The sequence below is a fragment of the Anneissia japonica genome, unplaced genomic scaffold, assembly GCF_011630105.1.
Source record: "Anneissia japonica isolate Jap-2015-1 unplaced genomic scaffold, ASM1163010v1 scaffold288292_len1863012_cov191, whole genome shotgun sequence".
NCBI lineage: Eukaryota > Metazoa > Echinodermata > Crinoidea > Comatulida > Comatulidae > Anneissia > Anneissia japonica.
Window position 1 is genome coordinate 850,353 of NW_022688773.1, and position 6,153 is coordinate 856,505.

Here is a 6,153-nt window from a genome sequence, read left to right on the forward strand (position 1 = left end):
ACGCATCACTTGTATTTCTATAGCCCCATATAACTGGGCACTCTCACACCATTAGAAGATTAAAAAAACATCCCATGAGATATCATCAACACCATGCAAAGTACATTCGGATATATTGTAATGAGTCGGCAAGCTACATCATAACCAATTAAAACACGGAGAGATTAGAATGTTTATATTTTCAAGGCTTGTCATGAATTTCTACTTTTTATATGATGAATAAAAAGTATAGCCGCGTTAGTGTGATACAGTAGAACAATATAAAGTAAATAACAGCAGCACTTTTGAGACTAACAATATAGAATTTATTCTCTAGCTCTCGTCCACACAGTGGACTTCATCAGGAGACTGTACAAATCAGACTGATTATCAGAGCAAAGAGTATAAAACTGCAAGAGGTCCCACTGCTTTTGATGAAGTCCACTGTGTGGACGAGAGCTAGAGAATAAATTCTATGTTGTTAGTCTCAAAAGTGCTGCTGTTATTTACTTTATCTTGTTCTATACTTTTTATATATGGTACAAAAATTTAATATTTTTTAATGCTCCCACCAAGTTGAGGTACTGTACATCCAATTTATAAGAATCTGGTCTCATAAAAACACTTTTTATACTTTGATATACTGTATGCTAACTCATCATCTTATTTATTATTCCAGAGCTTTCTAATTATAGTCATATTGCATCGTAACTAGCCAATAGGCATTACTTCCACCCTACCAAGAACATTCTAAGCTTTTCTCTTGGGTTTTACTTTGTCTTTTGTTTTCCTAGAATTACCTAAGTGATTTACAGTGGTTGTGTGGTCAGACCCTTTTTTATACAGTTCATCCTCCAATTCGGACCTGAAAATTTAAGGTGTTCTCATTTTTGGTCTCCAATTAGAGGGTTACGTTTGTGCTAAAGGAATAAAGACGTTATTGGTTCTTTGTGGTCTTGAAATACAGGGGTCTCAGAATCGGAAGGGTCTCAAATTGGAGGGTATACTAAGGCAAGGAATAGTGGTATGTTACAGGACAAATATTGCACTCAGAGTAGTCTCTGAATGGAAAGTCATGGGAAGTCACTCTTAATCAAGAATAATTCTGCATCTTTAGTTACCAGGGCTTCCAGAAGATAGATCTTTAGCTACCTTAAGGCTATGTTGATTAATAGTCAAAATGAAGCATGCACACACTGGAATTATTCACATGTGGAAATATAGGTAATATTTTGAACATAGATTGAAGAAATTTAGGTAGGAGGCTCTGATAAGGTGGGTGATATTACTAAAGTTGAATCGATTATTTTTACTTAGGAAAAGATCCATAAATTTTATGGATGTTTTCCATAACATGTAACCTCATATCATGTGATTTTAACTACATTTTTATTAAATTTACCTAAGGTGGTAAGACTAAAATACTTGATAAACATAATTCAGAAACATTAAATACCATTTTCAGATAGACATGTCTGAAAAAAAAATTATCACTTGAGGCAAAAACCATTATAATATTAAATTTTAAAGTTGATCATTAGCAATGCAATTAATTTCAGTAATATCTAATCTTTGTTGGGCTTCAGTTAAATTAGGAAAGGGGCCCAGAATGAGTCCAGTGAGGGGAACAAATAGGGTTCAACACTTCAATGGTTTAGCAGGAGTTCTGACAGAGATAACAATCTGACTTCAAAATGTGTCCAAAAGTGCTTTAAGATTAGGGCAGGACCACTATATTTTCTTTTTCAAAATTATCATTTCTCCACAATCCATTTTAATTTTAAGTAGTTCATTCCAATTTATGGGAAAAAAAAAAATTTAACATGCAAGGAGAGAATTATAATGTAACCGTCCATTCCGGCAACTAGTCATCCGTCAGGAATATTTTTTTATTTTATTTTTGTTATTTTTATTTATTTAAGACTCAACAGTGCATCAAAACCAACAATAAGAGAGTCGCCATAAAAATATACAATATCATTCATAAAAATATATAAGATTTTTAAAAAACATTAAAAGCATAAAAAAATTGTAATAATATATTAAAAACCGGTATTTTCAATGGAACGAGGCATCATCACGACCATTATCAAGGTTAGTTAATGCAGTGTCAAATAAGGTACAGATAAAAAATGCATCAACAACACAATTGTTCAACAGCTTATTTAAAAACAATCAAGATTTATCCTGTGCAGTGCTAAAAAACTGTCACAAATGCTTCAAGATAACACTTTCAACACCAAAGCACATAAATTATGATCAGAAAGAGCAAAAAAAAAAGAAATTTAAATGACAACAGATACAATCAACAAGTCTAATAGACATTATAAACAAAAGATACATTTAAAACTTAGGGTATGTTCACACACACGGCGTAAGGCTGGCGTGGGTTACGCAAGGCGTGAGCTAATCCACGGATTAAAATTCCAAGGTGTTCACACGAAAGGCGTTCGCTATTAATGCCTGGCGTTAAAAATAGAAGTGCGTCAGCAACCTCTTCACTACATGATGATGGGAAGACTAGTCGCATTGTTATCATTTATACTTCCATGGTTGTTGTACACACTGTTTCGATCGATTATGTTGCCTAACGTTTTACTGTCTTCGCTTTTGCCGTTTTTATTTCTTTTTGTTGAAGAAAGTGTAGCTCATGAGTTAAATAACGTAGGCCTAGACACGGAAACTGTGCTTGTTTGCTTGGTTTTGGTCAAGTATATCAAATCAATTCGCCGTAGACAACTTCACCGTCAGCAACTGAGGATGGATCTTCTTTGGAATTTAATATAAGAGGAACGAGCAGGAGCCGACATTCTGTATGATCTGTATTATTTTCTTATCCAAACAATAGGCCTACACTCTCAAAATAAAATCCCTCAAAGAAAAACACTGAACTGTTCGCGCGCTTTCGGTTTCAGAGCGAGACTAGCTGACTTGTTTATTTATTGCAAAACTAATCATGATTGGTCAATCTCTTGACCTGAGGTCAAAATCATTCAAGCATCACGGCGTTAGCTAATCTGGGGTTTGCAGGTAGCGTTGATAACGCCAAGGACGTGGCGTAGTGAGTGGCTTTAACAACGCCACTGCCTAGTCCACACACAAAGGCGTACGCTACGCCAGGCTTAAGCCAGCCTTGCGCCGTGTGTTTGAACATAGCCTTAATGTTTAAAAACCTGTTCAGACACATGGCATGTCTAAATATGGTCATGATGACATTCCCTCATGACCATATATAGGCACATCATGACTATATATGGGCATACAACAGTTTTCTGTCAAAGAAAAAGCAATAGTCTGGACTAAGCTTAAGAATATGTTGATCTAATACATAGAGTTATGTCAAAATATTTTAAGGTAGATTTAAAGGAAGAAAGTATGAAGTAACTAACTAAAATCAACTGCACACCCTAAGCTTCATAAAAGAGGCTCAGTTTATAAAGCATCATTCTCATCCTGCAAGTGGCGGGTATACATGATGCTGGATGCGAGGGAAATTGATCCTATGACCATTAGATACTTCACCTTTTTCAAAAACATTCTCAGCAATGTTTAGATTTAAAACAATTGATATGCCTTTTAAATTAATTTTGCCATTGATACAATTATGGCGAGGGGGTGGTTATTATTATTATTTTTAAGCTATATTTATAAAAGGGATTCAATGATTACATAATTATCAAAATATTCTGCTAAAAATATAGTACAGTACTTATAGTGAAAAACTAAAAGATAAAAAATGTCATTCCAGTTTCCAATATAAAAAGAAACGTTTTCTTTTCAAAGCTTTGTTACACAAAAAAAATAAACAAATCTAGAATAAATCACGCGACATGAAATTGAAATTGATTTTTCAATTATTAGTTAGTGTGCATATCCGGAGAACCACAACAGATTAAAAGAAATTTATAAGCCCAGACCAGCGTACTGGGAAAATGAGACAGATCTCGGTATCTGGGTCTTGCATGTCCTTAGGCCTTTCATCACACCTATTTGTTGATGTTTCATCATTCATATAAATTCCATTGACAAAATCTAGAACAAAAATTGATTGTTTAAGGACAGACATTTGAATTAGGAAGAATTAAGTGTCGAAGTATTATAAGATGGATATTTATTCCTAAACTAAAGGGAACAATGCCATTAATTTGAAATTGCTGAACACAATCATTTACTTTACAATTCCTGACTCCTTTAAGACAGAACTTAATAACCTAAGAAACAAGCTGGCAAATATGTTGTTGTTTTCATCATTCGAAATTTTATTAAAAAAATCTAGACCAAAAATGTACTGTTTTTAGACAGTTATTTAAACTAGAAACAATTAAAGTGTAGTATCGTAAGATTGGATAATATATTATTCCTAAAATACTAAAAGGAACATTACTAATTTGGATTTCCTTGCCTGACACCATCATTTCCTTTACAAGTCCTTACAGAACTTATCTAAGAAGATAATCAAAGAGAGAGATGCTAGCAAATTAACCTACCAAAACTCTTTTCACATCTCCTGTTTATTAAATCACCAGAATATTTGGAGACACTGTCAAATTAACCAAGTATCTTAGGCGCGATCGCCAAATTATTCCAGACGACAAATCAGTGTTCAGACGCGTTTTCTATTGTTATACCAAGATGCGTCTGAAAACACCGTTTGGACGCTGATATTCTGTTTTGGCCTTTGCTCCTCCCCTTTAACTATGGCCGATTGGATGCACAGTAAAACGCGTCCAGACGACTCTCTAAAATGAATCGTAATACGACTGACTGTGTGGCCCTACAGACTACAGACTTGTTTACCTGAAAGTGAACATCTCTTTGTACGCCACCTGTGTGTGCAAGAACTGACAGAAGTAGGTAAACTAGGGGAAGTCCCTGGTCGCTGCTATAAAAAAAAATACTGTAGTCGGTTGGGTACAGGGACGTCAACGTAGACCTAGTACCGTGCATAGGCGAGACATTCGCAATATGCAGTGATTTTACAAATCGATGAACAAATATAACGTTTAAAAATACTATTTTTTTTAAGTTATTTCCGATGTAGTCACTTGCTGGAGTCGCTGGCCACCATCAGTTTTAAGAAGCGCGATCACCATCCTGAGCAGCTGTGGTAACATCCAGCACAGCAATTAATATTGCTCTCCTTGCTGTTGAAAGGGATCATATGCTAAGAGAAGATTTACATTTACATTTACATTTTATAAAACAAGGTTTATTAATTGAATTTACGTGAATTTCATGCGAAACACGTTTTTTATGCCGAATTTCACCGCAAATTTCGACATACAAACATGCAAGGCTAAACCATTGCATATACATCTCTCAATTCGGAGGACCTACAGTAGAACTTACAGTAAAGAAAATCCCTGCTGCATAGTATACACAGTACAGGACACAGTAGAGATTAGCCTCAGTAACCAGCCGTGCGTGAAGATATGAAAAGATAGGCAGACTACCTATTTAGGTCTAGATTTGATTTTATATTTAGGCCAGAATGTAATGCTGACTTACCATGGCACTATATTTGAAGTATGTTTGTGATTTGTAATGTGAATGTAGGCTACCCTCCTTCACTTTTGCAAAGAAAACGTCAGCGCTATTTTCAGAGTTGCGACATAGTTCTATTTACAGAACGGCATACAAAGCGAATTCCACTCAAACTCCTGTCTCTTATACACATCTAGATGTGTATAAGAGACAGCTGTCACAGTCTGAGAGTGCCATTTTCGGCCATCCAAACGTTGATATTCTTTAAAAAAAAATCCCCTTCCTCCAGCTCGAGCCTACGAGCTCAAGTCTGCACTGTCGGACAACTTAGCCCCCCCCCCCACAGAAAATATATCAGCCGCCACTGCTTGTAGCCTACTCAAATAAACTCCCCTTAATTCTAGTGTATGTGGAACTCACATAATTACTGCGAAAATGAGTTTATTGCGTGATCATAAAGACTTATATTATTTATCCAAACCAGGTCAGAAAAAATGTAATGAACTAAGACACATTTATAGAATGTGTTGAGAATGATTTTGCTTCTATTAGTTTTGTTTAGTTAAAGTCATTTAGGTGTGGCTGTTAATTGAGGTAAAAAAATGAATTCCCAGGAATGAGGAAGGGTGAGTTTATTCAAATAAATACAGTATCAGCATTTGCAATTGTTCTAAGCACACTGAGATACCG